This window comes from Limulus polyphemus, unplaced genomic scaffold (genome assembly GCF_000517525.1).
Source record: "Limulus polyphemus unplaced genomic scaffold, Limulus_polyphemus-2.1.2 Scaffold3394, whole genome shotgun sequence".
Classification (NCBI taxonomy): Eukaryota; Metazoa; Arthropoda; class Merostomata; order Xiphosura; family Limulidae; genus Limulus; species Limulus polyphemus.
Window position 1 is genome coordinate 114,022 of NW_013669004.1, and position 13,969 is coordinate 127,990.

At 39.2% G+C, this 13,969-nt stretch overlaps 1 protein-coding gene across 1 annotated transcript in view; it reads right to left on the reverse strand.

Moving 5' to 3' along the window:
* The window catches only part of LOC111088239, a 51,104-nt gene extending 37,900 nt beyond the window's left edge, over positions 1-13,204 (reverse strand). Inside the window, exon 1 of the mRNA XM_022397755.1 lies at positions 13,117-13,204. The gene's annotated coding sequence lies outside the window, so the exon portion shown is untranslated. The remainder of the gene's footprint in view (positions 1-13,116) is intronic.
* Positions 13,205-13,969: the final 765 nt, after the last annotated feature.

The window sequence follows — 13,969 nt, forward strand, 5'->3', positions numbered from 1 at the left end:
TGGTAGTGGGAATAGTTAAAGTTTTCCTAAATTCAAAAGGTATATCCAATAATACTTACCTACGCTCACACTTATAGCTATTACTTCACTGTCAGGGTTTCTTCCTTTGTCCATCTGAGCATTAGTCTGATTTTTTCTCGCTTGCTCCAGTCTTTTATATCCCACTTAATTGCCCTTGACGATATTCATCTCCTGATATTCTCCACCTATGTCAATGTGGCCTCTATCCTGGTACTGTATATAAGCACCTCATTCAGATAATGTCATCAGTTTTTTGAGACTGATTCAATCTCAATCTCTAACACCAACTCTTAGTGGGGAGGAAGGGCAGGAGAGTGTGAAAAGAGGTAAGTATTATTGGAAATACATTTTCAATTTAAGAAAATGTTAACTTCCAAAACATACAAACCTCCACTCCCAATTATAGCTAGAATATCCCACATTGATAATGTGGAGGGGCCGTTGAGGGCATTATCCATACAGAGAGCAGCTGCATAGATCATGGGTGTGTCAACAGAAGATTGACATCTTAGTGGGGGGAACTGCACTACATCCAGAACAGGTATGCTCTTTACCTGTAATTAATTCATGTACTGTAGGTGGAATTCTTACATGAATTATCATTATTATGGGCCAGGATCCAACCAGATAGCCGGGGTTCCACTGCTCCCGGTTATAATTATAGGGCCATGGTCCCTATATCTCATGTTGATGGGTAGGGGAATTTGACTGCTATATATACATGAGTCGAACTCAACCTGTAGCCATAGAGTGATGCATTCCAAGCCACCAGAATCACGAGAAAGTAAGCAACATCGAAGTGGACAAGAGACAACATCACAGGCTCGGAATGATGGGATCTTGTATGTCATACCCTCCCTGAGGAAACAGAACTCATCCGGTCTGGAATTATGAACATTCATTTTCAATCCCCAACTGTGTGGGCAAAGTAAATACCACTTGCCCCCAGAATTATGGGGAGGATGTGGAACCACTTTGCTTTCAGAATTACAAGAAGACAATGGACCCTCTTCCATGAACAATGTACTAAACCAATATTGATCAAAAAGAAGGGTCACGCTCAATCCAACCTGAACCGGTATTACGAGCAGGCTTCTGGATAGGCTGATGCCACTTCTACAGACATTTGGGGAAAAACATCCAGGGACCTGGGTAGGTGGGCCCCCAACTTCATCCTCTTCTCCAAGAGTGGAGGAATTCACTCAAACACTCTGGAGGAACAACCTCTGTCCATTATCCCAGTGACTATAAACTGGGTGTGGTAAGGAGTTCCTAGTTCCAATAGTAAAATCTGGGGGGGTAATGTGCACTGGGAAGTCCTGAGGAACAGTGCTCTGGAAACAATGCACTGGTAAACCAAGTTCCCTAAATTTTTAAAAGCAAACCCACCCAGATTTATTCAGTGATCACAGGGACGAGCAGGATCCCCCTACTTATGAGAGTCTACAAGTGGCAGTTCAGCATAGTATAGTAATACCACCTTGTCAGCCTCTAGGTGGTCTTATGGAACATCTCATTTCTACAGAGCCTGTTGCAACCTAGATAAAGTATACTGAATTAGTGGTTGCTAGTGTGGAATTGGTTTGATAAATGCACACCTGCCTGGGCAACACTCACCACAAAGTGGGATCCTGTGAAAATAAGGTAAGGGACATTGAAAGGTAGCAATGAAACACTCACTCCTCTGTATAATCTAGCAGAAGTGGTTAAGATAGCTACAGGGGGTAGTTGAAAACCTTCAGATGAAGATACTGCCAGATCATGCACATAATGTGAGATAAAATAATTCAGTGAGTTCCACATACCAGTCCTCATAATGTCCTCCAACAGGAAATTCAACTGGGCTGCTAAGGACATAGAAATGTGATGCATCTGATTATACATGACATGCAGGAGATTCCTCATCTTTAAAGAGAGCCCAGAATATGCAATATGGATCAATTTTGTACCCACTTCATCAATGTAACCAGGGATAAATTTTGGGAAACTGAGTGATCCCAATAAATAAATCGTCATTGCTTAGCATCTCTAAAGGCATTAGTGCAAACAACAAAATCTTCAAGACCTTAACTGGACACAAAAATCTGATTGGTCACTGAAGTGAGAAATAGTGAATAGGTGAAAAGGATTTATCTCCTTCACTGGCTAACAGTGTCTTAGGTAATAAGGAACAGTCTGAGAATGTAAGGAAAATGATAAAGTGTCCTGTAGATATTCAGCGCAACCCACTCTGACTGGTGATGTCTGTAAGTCAGAAGCAACAAAAAATAGACTTTCAGATAAATATGATACATAGCATATGAAACTAAGGTCACAAACAGGTGCTGAGAAAGGGCATGTAATGTAACTTTAAGGACCCAAAGTGACTTGAAGAATCTAGAGAGTACTGGGAACTCAAAGAATATTTGAAATTGTAGTCAATAAGGCCATTTTGAACAGGGTGATTGAGGAAGATGCAAAAAACCCTTGCCAAAGAGCCAGGTCAAAAAACAAATTATGGTTGGCACTTCTGATTGATATATGTTCATCATGGGACTAAGCAAAGACTAAGACAGATAGACGGCAACCTTAAAAATTAAACCCCAATGCCATGCGAAGAACTGCATAACCTCCATGCCTATGATTGAGCTTCTGGATAGCTGGGTGTACTATGTCAGATCATGGCTGCTTCCACAGATAGGGCCAAAAAAGAGGCGGAAGACATGGACACTCCTGAAGGTACAGCAGCAGCAGAAACCCTGGTGTAGCTGCAAATCCGGTGCTATCAACAAGACTAAACAATTGGTTAGAGCAAATCACATATAGTACCTTGGGTAACATATGAAGTGGAGGGAAGGCCTAGAGTTGTAATCCCAACTCGTCCTGACAGAATGCATCCAATGCCAAAGCCCAAATTGCCAGTAGTTAAGTGTTCCAGTGAGTGGTCAACCCACCAATCATCAGTGTTGCAGAATGAGAGCCAATCCAACAGAACCTTGTGATGCAGCATCGATTGAGAGAATATGTTTGGGTTGAGACAACTGATTTACTACTGCAGTCATCACCTGTGGAACATGGCAAGCTAGTAGGGTGATATGATAAGAGGTTCAGAGAAAAGAGGTCCAAGGATTGAAAACAAGGAGTCCTGGACCCAGTACCTACTAGATGGGAAACACAAGACACCACCACGGAATTGTATGAGAGAAGCTTGATAATTTCCCCTTCAAAAGCCCAGAACATGAGGTATTACTTTTTGAAGAGAAAGATGGACTAACATTGTGTACGGAAACCTCTTCATCCGTGCATAGACCCTCGAATTCCTGACTGCTGGTATACGTACCCCATCCCTGAAGTGATGAAACTCTGGATCAGGTGGCAGCAGAGGAACTCGTATCCTAGTAGTGTCCTGAGTTAGCAACCCCTCAAGATCAAAGAATGATCCCTTGGTCATGAAAAGACCAATGAAAGGATCTTTGGTGCTCTTGTCCCAAAGGCATGAAGCAATTGAGTGATGCCCACATTCCCAAAGGGGGGAAAGAACCATCAGTGCAGTGGGAGAAGGAGAGGTGAGTAAGAGTCTGGCATCATATTCGACAGCATGGAGCTGAATGAGAGTCAGTTGAGCCCAGGTAAAAGACACGATGAAAAAATACTCAAAGAGATGAAGTGTTGAATTGGAGCAAGAATAGATGTCTCAACTCTGAGAATGAAGCCTGCCTTTGTTGTTTCTGAAATTAGAATCTGGGTGCGACGTTCTGACAATTGACGAGATGTGCCAGCAGTAACCAGTCATTTATGGAATACTGTGTGCACAGTGCTGGGAATGGTTTGGCAGAACCCCATGTGATGCCAATGCTACCACTAAGGCAATGTGCAGATAGGAGCCAACTACAATCAATTTGAACATCCAAAATACCAGTAAAAAAAGGAATGAGTACCTTGTGAACCTTGGGGAATCTAGGCATTCCTATAGACAAGGAAGTTTGGTGATTGGACACCAATCTCCTGTCTGCATAGGCCCAACAACTGACAGGAATAAAAACTCTGAAGAACTAGCACGACTTTCTCACTACTCCCATACCAACCAAGCTCAGATAACCATAGAATGAAGTTCCAACTCCCGATGAACTGTGGGAGATGGAAACCATACAGGATGGGTGGATAATGGTGATGAAGATGTGAACTGAATGACTAATCCTGACTCAAGTCCCTGTAATGCCCATGGATCCATGGTTAGGGTTACCACACATTCAGAAATTCTTAGAGATGAGCCCCACAGATCCCGAAGGCATACAATAATCACCAATACCACTGAGGGCATTCTGACCAAGCAGCAGAATCCTTGGATATTAACAGAATCTATTCTGGGTACCAGTTTCAGAGGGGTTGATGTCAGGGATTGAGACCCTCAAATAGGGCAGAACTATGACTCCCTGTAGGATCCAATAACTGTTGAGACACCAATGACAACAGGGATGAATGTAGAAGCAATGAACTTGGTGATCCTGAGAGTCTTCCAACAAAGTTTTAGTGTTAGGAAAACAACATGTTGAGTTTTGGATTTGTAAGTTTATAAACTTACCACTGTCCCACCAGGGGACATTGATATATTCAAATTAACTACAAAACACCGCCTCAGAACTCCTAATTTCGAGGAGCAGATGAAGTATTTGAGAGTTAGAATATGCTTCCATCTGACAGTGGTAGACTAAATGACGTATTTCCAACAACTGTGGCAGATAAGGCATAACTGTCCCTTCACGAAACTGAGAAGTAAACTTCCCTGCAGGAACCACAATGTCTGTGGATAGAGAGAAAAAAAGTAAATATTTGCTCCCAGACCTTTCAGCCATCAAGAAAGGTTCAAACTCAAAAGCAACTGAAGAAAGACCCAATACATCACTCTTGATGAGCCAATTGAAGAAAACAAATCAGAGGAAGCTTATCCCAAAGTGGCCTCCTTTTTTTTATATTTCTTTTAAAAACTGTTCTTATTACCATTGTTTGGAACAGCATTTTATCAGATAAGTTTGTTTTGTCAGAGCAAAGCAACATTGGGCTACCTGTTGTGTCCACTACAGGGAATGGAACCCTAGATTCCAGCATTAAGTCTGTAAAGTTACCATTGTCCCATAGGGGGGCTAAGAAGCCAACATACTAAAAGAAGGTAAAAGAAAAATCAAATCTAAATTCTCACCAGAATGTCAAGAATCACCCTCAATTGAAGCCTCAGAGCCCCCCTGGAGGAACACTACCAAACTGAATATATGTCCCCATCTCTACAAAAAGGATCAATGACAGTCTCAACTGAAAATGACATTAGATGCATTATAACCAAGTTTCCATCTCAAAAGGAAATAGAAAAGTATGTTACCAATGGTCACATCCCTCTGCCTAAAACATTCCCAAAAGACACCTGCAATCAAGTTTTCCCAGAAAGCATACTGAAATTTCAAAGCACCAATGGAGAACTATATGTAAGAGACTGGCTTGTCTGGAGTCAATAGAAACAAGCATTATATTGCTTTCCATGTCGCTTATTTTGGCACAAGACAGTCAAGACTAGCACTTCTGCATTCTATGTCTGCACTGGTATCTGCTGAAGGCTGGGATGCAAATGGGTAGTGGTGGAAACTTTCCTACAAGATATCAAAACATGAAAACAACAATAGTCACAGAGAATGTTACCTAGCTTAGCAAGAACTAGAAAGGTGCCTGCTGTCTGAGACAGGAGTTGACACCATCTTAGACGCATCAATCAAAACTGAAGCTGTGAAATGGTACAATATTTTAAAGCACATCATCAATGTTGTACTCTTCTTGGGAGAACGTGGTCTGGCATTTACTGGTTCATCCCATCAAATTGGTGATTCAAACAATGGAAAATTCTTAGGACTCATTGAACTGCTCTCCAGGTGGGAAAAGGAGTGAGCGGCTTCAAGTTCATTATCTGTCCCTTGACTCACAAAATGAATTTATTGCAGAATGCTCGAATCTTGTGAAACAACACATTTTGCTTGAGAGGCAGTCTGCATAGTGCTTTGCAGTAATAGTAGATGCCACACCAGATTCCTCCCATATTGAACAAACAACATTTCTTTTGAGATACATACTTTTAAAAGAAATGAGATTCAAGATTAAGAATTATTTAAAGTCTACAATGTCTCAGGAATGTCTTGTGGATTTGGCCAGGCTAAGTATTGAATCAAACATTGCCAGAACAATTAATTTTCATGCTGTGATTCAACATCTTTCACAAAAAAAGACCAGGAAAGCTCATTTTGTAAAGTAAATACTAAGCCTATCTACCTTTTTTTACTTTTTACTAATAATTATGTCTTCTGATCTGCATTGCAATATAAAAGGATGTTTCAATGTGAATTCTTTCTCCTTATCTGTATTGTAGAATAAACAAAGATGTTCAAATGTGCTTTCTTTTCTCTGATCCTCTTTTTATTTTATTTATATTTATCATGGAGGGAGTATAGGAGCATAAGGCCTCTAATGCAGAAAATCAACAGAGTGCACCATTCCACCCCTCTCTCATCTTGCATACCCTTTATGGCCTTACAGCTCATGGCATAAAACCATAGTGGATAAAAACAGGATGATTAATGGAGAAGGGAAGGGGGCCTGAAAGAAACTTGTACCCCCCTGATAAAATTCCTTTCAGAGACCCTGACCCTGGCAGTCGAGTAAAAGCTGTAGTGTGAGAGTAGGTAAGTATGTTTTGGAAATAACCCCCCCCCCCCTGCATACAGAAAGCTATCTTCCCTGGGCATCTGTTTTAGATATTTGAAAGTCACTAGCTTTTAGGCAACTCCCACTTAAACTCACAAGATTCCTCTTGAGTTGAACTACTGCATGATAAGATTATTATGCAGCAAAATCCCTCCAGCATTAGGAGTGCAATATAATCTCCCTGTGCACAAGCTCCCTCTATGCCTTTGCACTTGTAACCTTCATTTTATGATCAGACAAGGAATATTATGTTGCACTGGATGTGAGGAGGAAGGGTGGAAGTGTGTAAAGAGGCGAGTATCTATCAGAAATACATTTTCAGGTAAGGAAAATGGACAATGGACCTATTGGTTCAGGGGCTTCTTAGAAGTACACTTGTAGGAGACCATATCTCATCTCTTCCACGATACACTCTTCAGGGAGAAAGAGGCATTCAGGCCCCATGTGTTGCAGGTATGGGCAGAATAAGAACATGGCTGTTCGAGGACTTACAAGCAAGAGGTCAGAGAGCTAATGTGTGTAGCATAGTTGGGGTGTGTTCATACCATACCAAATGCTCACCACAATTCTACCATCAGACTTACTGAAGCAACATTGTCTTTGTCAATACTTGCAAGAGGAGGGTATAATGTGTTACTAAGTGCACAACTCAACTGAATGTGAAATGATAGTCTTTAGTTGGTGGGTCTACTTCAGTCAAAAATCAGGTGGCATCAGGTATGTGTCTTCTGATCTGCAGTAGGATGAGGGTCCCAATGATATTCACTTCATGACCAGGAAGCAGAAGGGAAAAGGAACTTCCAACAACCCAGGCACATGTGTACAGATTCAATACACAACCAACACCAGGTCATCCATGAACCTCACATCTTGGCAGCAGTAGGAATGTGGAATGCAAACATGGTGGATCAACCCTGGTACAGAACTAGGTGGCAATGGGAATTTTTTGTCTGGTCTACAGTAGGAAATGGACCTCTCACAACTACATATGTGAGGACATGAGTAAACCAGTCTGATACCAATCCATCTGAGAACCAACATCCAGGCAGCAGTAGGATGGGGATGCTGGCATGTTACAAGTATATGATGGGTGAACTGTGCTACACTGACATTGTCACCACTGTCCCACTTCACATTGAATTGACATCTTTGGTTCAGCCCCTGGCTATTCTTTTCCAATTAGAGGGTTCTTCATGGTCCACCAACCCAGTGGCTAGGAACTGGTTAGTGGTAAGGGTCTCCCGTGCTCCACTCAAAGAAAAGGAGAGGAGGAACTTGCAGGGGGGAGACCCAGAGAAATGCCTCAACCCCATCACTCTACCAAAAAGGTTTTTTTAACTAGAGACAGTGAAATGGGCAACATGTAAAGCTATTTGGAAAACCCAGCAAACGTGAGCCAGGGAAGCAGGCAGAGCACACCCTGATGCTGGCTTTTTCCATGATAATCTGTGGAAGTACAGTCTGGATCAGGCAGCAGACAAATATCAGAATATACCACGATGACACCTCCAGTGGTTTTGCAGAACATACATCTGAACATTGGCCATATAAATAGAGTCAGGGTGGAGGGTATGAGCTCTTTCCGTTATGCTGGCTCGATGTGAAATTTTGGGAAATAAGTGTGCCCTGGAAGGCAAAACCAGCCACTTGGCAGGATCCTGAAAACAATGCTAAAAACAAAGGCAAATGAACACATTCATCCAAAGAGGGTAGGTAAATTGTAGGATGGCAAATGTAGGTAGGAAGTGAACCCTGGGTGATAAAACAGCCAGATGGCAAAGAAAGTGGGTGACAAATTTATGCAAGATAGTCCACATGCCAGTTGGAATGATCTTGTCCAATAGTGGATGGAAATGAGTGGCATAAGAATGAGTCAGGAGACAAATCTGATAAGATGAAATATAGGCCATTAGTGACCAAGCCAAGAATGTTGCAGATAGTACCAATGAATGCAGAAGGAGATTTCTCCCAGGAGGAAAAGGAATCCCATGGAGTGTTGAGTGGAATAAGGAAACACCACAAGTGAGAGATACAAGCAAAGTAGCAATGAATGGCCCAAATCAAGCAGAAACGTCTGTCCAGGCCCCAACAAGCATAGACGAGTGTAATAAAAGACTGAGGGAGGAAGGACTGGTCAGAAATATAAGAACACAAAAGTGATGGAGAAGGTAGGGGACAGGTCACCATTAAAATGATGTGAACAACAGCAACTGTAAGGGTGAAGAAAGCAGAATATGTTGAAATAGAAGGTGTTAGAAGTTGAAAGTGCAAATGGTAGGAATGGGCATGTGGGAGAGTGTGCAGAATGACATCGAGGTCCCAGTTAAGCAAAAGAGCAGGATAAGATAATCCATGGATAAAGAAAGACTGGGACAAGGTGGAGAGGGAACAAAAGAAGAAACACCCTATGGTAATGAGTTAGCAAGTAGGGGTGGAGAAGGCCACCCGATAACTGGTAAAGCAGAGACAGCTGAATCATGGAAAATAGCCTGGAAAAGCGAAGAGAGATGCGTAAGTGTTGAATTAAGAGGAGGAATTGGTGACTGATAGATAAACATCGAAAGCCATACCTCCACTCAGATAGAAAGACCATGTGGAAAGAGACCTGGCAGGGAAGGATTACCAAATTGGTAAATCAGATTCAAGAGTGATGGACTGGACAAAACCCACACAAAGGTGGAAGAACACAATCCTGTGACAGAAGGAAACAGAAGATGTTGAAGCAATAGAGTATAGATTTTGGCAAGGAAAGAGGGTTCAGTTGTCAGTTGGTACAGAAGAGAGAGCCTAGGATGAACTACCCATAGAGTACTACCAAGAGAAATGATGAAAGGGTTACTAGTCAAGGCCAGGGCCCAAAGGAAAGGCCAGCAAGGTGAGTGAGCCTTATAACAAGTAAAAGACCTGACCTGGTTAGGGCCGAGAGATGGAGAACAGATGACCAGAAAAGAAGAAGCATGTAAGTGAGAAGGTAAGTCAGGCAAAATGACTAGAGTTCTCAAAAAAAAAAAAGAGACATTGTGCAAGCAGAATGCTGGCTGGCCAAGAATGGCAACTGACAACCCAATTCATAGTATCTGATGCATGGCAGGCAGGCAGTGTGTGAAAGTGAAAGGTTTTGAAGTGAAATACCCAATGGTAGTTGACTGAGGAAAAATCAAAGAGTTGTTGGATTGGAATCTAACAAAATGAACCACTAAGAGGGGTAAGAAGTGGGTCATGCATAACTGTCAATTAGAAAGTTAAGTGCATGAATACAGAGAGAGGACCCATTCTGGGACCATGTGCAGAATGGAAAACAGACAGTCAGGAACCCAACTTAATGGAAACAGTACCAATGAGTTCAACAAGAATGATGCCAGGTAGAAAAGGAATGTGGAAGCTACTGACCAGAGTCTCCCCCCCCCCCTCCCAAAATGGCAAGGGTAATCCCAAACATGAAAATCTTGAAAAGGCGGTGCAGAATGATTAATATCGAGGAAAGAAGACATAGAGAGATGGAAAGGAATTGACGTAATGTCGTGGAAATGGAAGTAGGGAAAAGAAAAGAATAAAACAGAGGGGAAGGTAAAAGAATGGTGCATACCAGATAAACAATACCAAAAAATGTGAGAAACCTAAAGTGCATCGTCCACAGGGAGAGAAGTTCCAAGGTCCTAAACAGGTGAAGGAACAAGCAAATTTCTCCTCTTCATTCATCCCACAAATGCAGGGAAGGAACTTCTGATGAAGGGACTGAAACTGAAGTACCTGGAAGCAGAAGGGAACCCACTATCCTAAACACAAAGGCCACTACATCTTCATCAGGGAACATGCCTCCATAAGCCATCATTATATCTTTACCTGTGTGAGGATTTTAGTCATTCACCCAAGTAGTAGTAGACTTTACATGAACAAGCATTGATAGTTTTAAGAAAAAGGAAGGAAAGCAAGTTCCTTTTTTGTCACAAATCATGTTAAATTGACAAAGGAAAAATGTCTGACATGTTCAGTACTGAGGAACGAAATGAAGATCATGAGTACAAAAGCACAGTGGGTGCTAGTGCGTAGGGAGGCTGTGTCACCTTCCTATTTGTGCAGGATGCAAGTCACGAAGAATCTCAAGAGATTAGGTGGGAGTTGCCTAAAGGCTAGTGGCATGCAAACATCTTTAGGCAGATGACCAGGAAAAATAGCTTTGTATCACCTCAGAATTTCATATCTCATGTTGCTTTAAGAACTTATACTCTCAGTTAACTGTCAAAATTTCACTTACAAATTACTTTCATGTTAATTCAACAAAAGAAAAACAATCATAATTAAAACTTTAATGCACCAACAACATAACATTATTCATTAAATAGCATAATAGAGAAAAAATAACATATACACATTTGACACATTGCAAACTTAAATCTAACTCTTCCAGAAAGTTTGGAATGTATTGACTGTTAATCATCTGAATAAATGTCACATCATGGTAAACTTCACTGTGACAATTTTTCTTACTGATGTCTTGAAAAAATATGTCAACTACTAGTTCTGCTTCTCAACTTACCCTTTTTAAAACACTTGTTCTTCAGAAACAAATAGGACAGAAGCTACATGTACATTTTGGCCAGATATGATACATGCACTTGATATTTTATACAAATAACCTTTAACAAATGACATTTCTAACTGATTACAGAGAAGTATTTCCTATCACAGAGAATTTAAAACTGAAGTTTAACACACAATCCACATTGTTATCTCTATTATAAAAACTTCCAGTGCTTAACCACTGCTCAAGGTTGAAAAGAATATCTATAGGGTATTTTATTTTTGTCTTTATTGATTTCTTAAATTCACTTGTTTTCTAAGATAATGAACTCTATACACTCTTATTTTAAACTTTTCTCACAAAGCTATAAATGGGCAATCTCAACATACAGTGAAAAACCACAGTAATGAAAAACTAATTTCTCCAATTTAAAGTCTTGTTATAGTTTGTTCCATTTACTGACATTTTTCACAAACTGCTACACACAACATGTGTTATTTTTATTACTGTCTGTCGTCCCTAATTTTGAACTGATGGAAGGCAAGTGGAAGTCAGTCAACAGTACCCAGAATTAACTCTTGTCTCACTAAATAATTGAATTTGACCAGCGCAAAGTGCAGTATTTTTGATCCAATGGGATGACAACAATGAACCCTCTGATTCATAGTCCATGCATGCTAACAACTAGGCCACACCCAGGCTCACTTTTTTAATAAGGTTAATATCATCCATGTTGTATCTACTTTAAGTTTAACTCAATAGTATAGAAACTTATTAATGTCTCAATATTTCATGAGAATCACAGGAAAAATTTTACAAAATACTTGTTTCTACAGATTCTTAACAATTATTTATGAGAATGTTTCAAATAAGCTTCCTACAAGCAGCTCTTGGAGAAAGTAGTTTTTAAATTTTAATGCTTATATTCTATGCCAAGCTCTTTGTGACATAACTATAAGTATAAACAAAGCTTTTTTACTAGTGATACACTGTACAGTTCAAAATTCCCAAATGCAGTTTAGAAAAGATAATTTTTGTATTGCCAATAAGAAAATAAGTTTCAATTATGAGAGGCCATAAAGAACATAATACTTTAAATTTCATGGGGATTCTGCAATGCACAATTCTAAATGAGGATGTAGCATCATAGCTAAAACATTACTTACTTTTAGAACCAATCATACTACATAAAATATATTACTATTTCGAGCAAAATACTGTGCAGACATGTTAGCATACTTCATATCAAATTATAGTTATCCTACTGCATAATAATTAGTATACTTGTTATCTTAAAATAATTGTATAATTCTGAAATTTCCTTAATAATACTAATATACGACATGATATACATCTGAACAACACTGTGACAACTATTTATGTTTATTTTTAATATTCTCTTAACTTACATGAAAATATATAACTTATAAACACCCTACAACTACAAGTACAACATTTTAACATAAATAATAAGTGTAATTTTAACTTACAAACCAACTATGTTATGCATTACAATTTTTAATGCTAAATTGCTATCATTATCAGTACAAACTGCGATAGAAACAAAATTATTATTAATTACTGGCGAGAATATTTATATTAAGTAATAGACTAACTAATAGTACAGTATTATTTTCTTTCTAGTATCAATTACGAATACAATAACAATAACCTGAATAACTAAATAAGCAATACTACAACCACTGTACCACTAACAGGCATTAAAATTTAAATGCATTAGCCAAATACTAATGTTCTACAACTTACAACAATACAAATTACAAGTACAATATGGTAAACTATTTATATGCGATAAAAAGCTAAAAATAACGAAGAAATGTTGTTATACTTACCTTCTAGAAAAATTAAGCCTCGTCAACAAAACTTTATAGCAGCACAAAGTTAAAAAAAACAACACGATATTGTGAAAATTTTAAAAACCTTTTTGATTACATCAACCCACGTGGCCACGAAACGGCCATAACATACCACTCATTTATTTATTGCGAACAGCTACGACTACGCAATCATTAAGCGGAAGAATACATTAGACCTCACGAAAAAATTGTTTAAAATGTAAATGTCACGATACAAAGTAGTTCTAATGACAAAATATTGCAAAAGTCAACATCTTTTTTGACTTCAAAATTATCATACTTGAATGAATCTATAAATTACTCAAATTATTATTCAGAGTTGGTGTTTGCACCAGTAGTCTAACGTACGATGCTTAAAATTAGAAGTTCACAAATGATATTTAGATATGGTTTAACAGTGATATTTTATCTTAACTGGGGTTGTTTTCCTTTATCCAATTGCTTCAGGTGTTGTTTGATTTACAAGGTGGGGCTACACGAGCTGATAAAAGCTCATTGTTTACTAGTTATCACTTGCCATATTGTTCATTGCACTGTTTTATTTATTGTATTGCAAATTATGACTATCATTAAACATTTGTTATTTTGTGTCTTGTCTCTTTCTTAATAATATAATCAAGTGAACTCGAAGGGAAATACACACTAAATTCTCTTGTTGTTAGCGGGTCTAACTTATCTGCTCTGTTTATCATCCGAGAGATATACTTTGAATGCCATCTTGAAAGCGTACATATTGTTACGTCTCTGGTCGTTAGTTAATTTCCCGTATAATTTATTTCCGATGAAACTTTAGCGACACAAGTCCTTTCTTAAATAAACTAGTTTATTC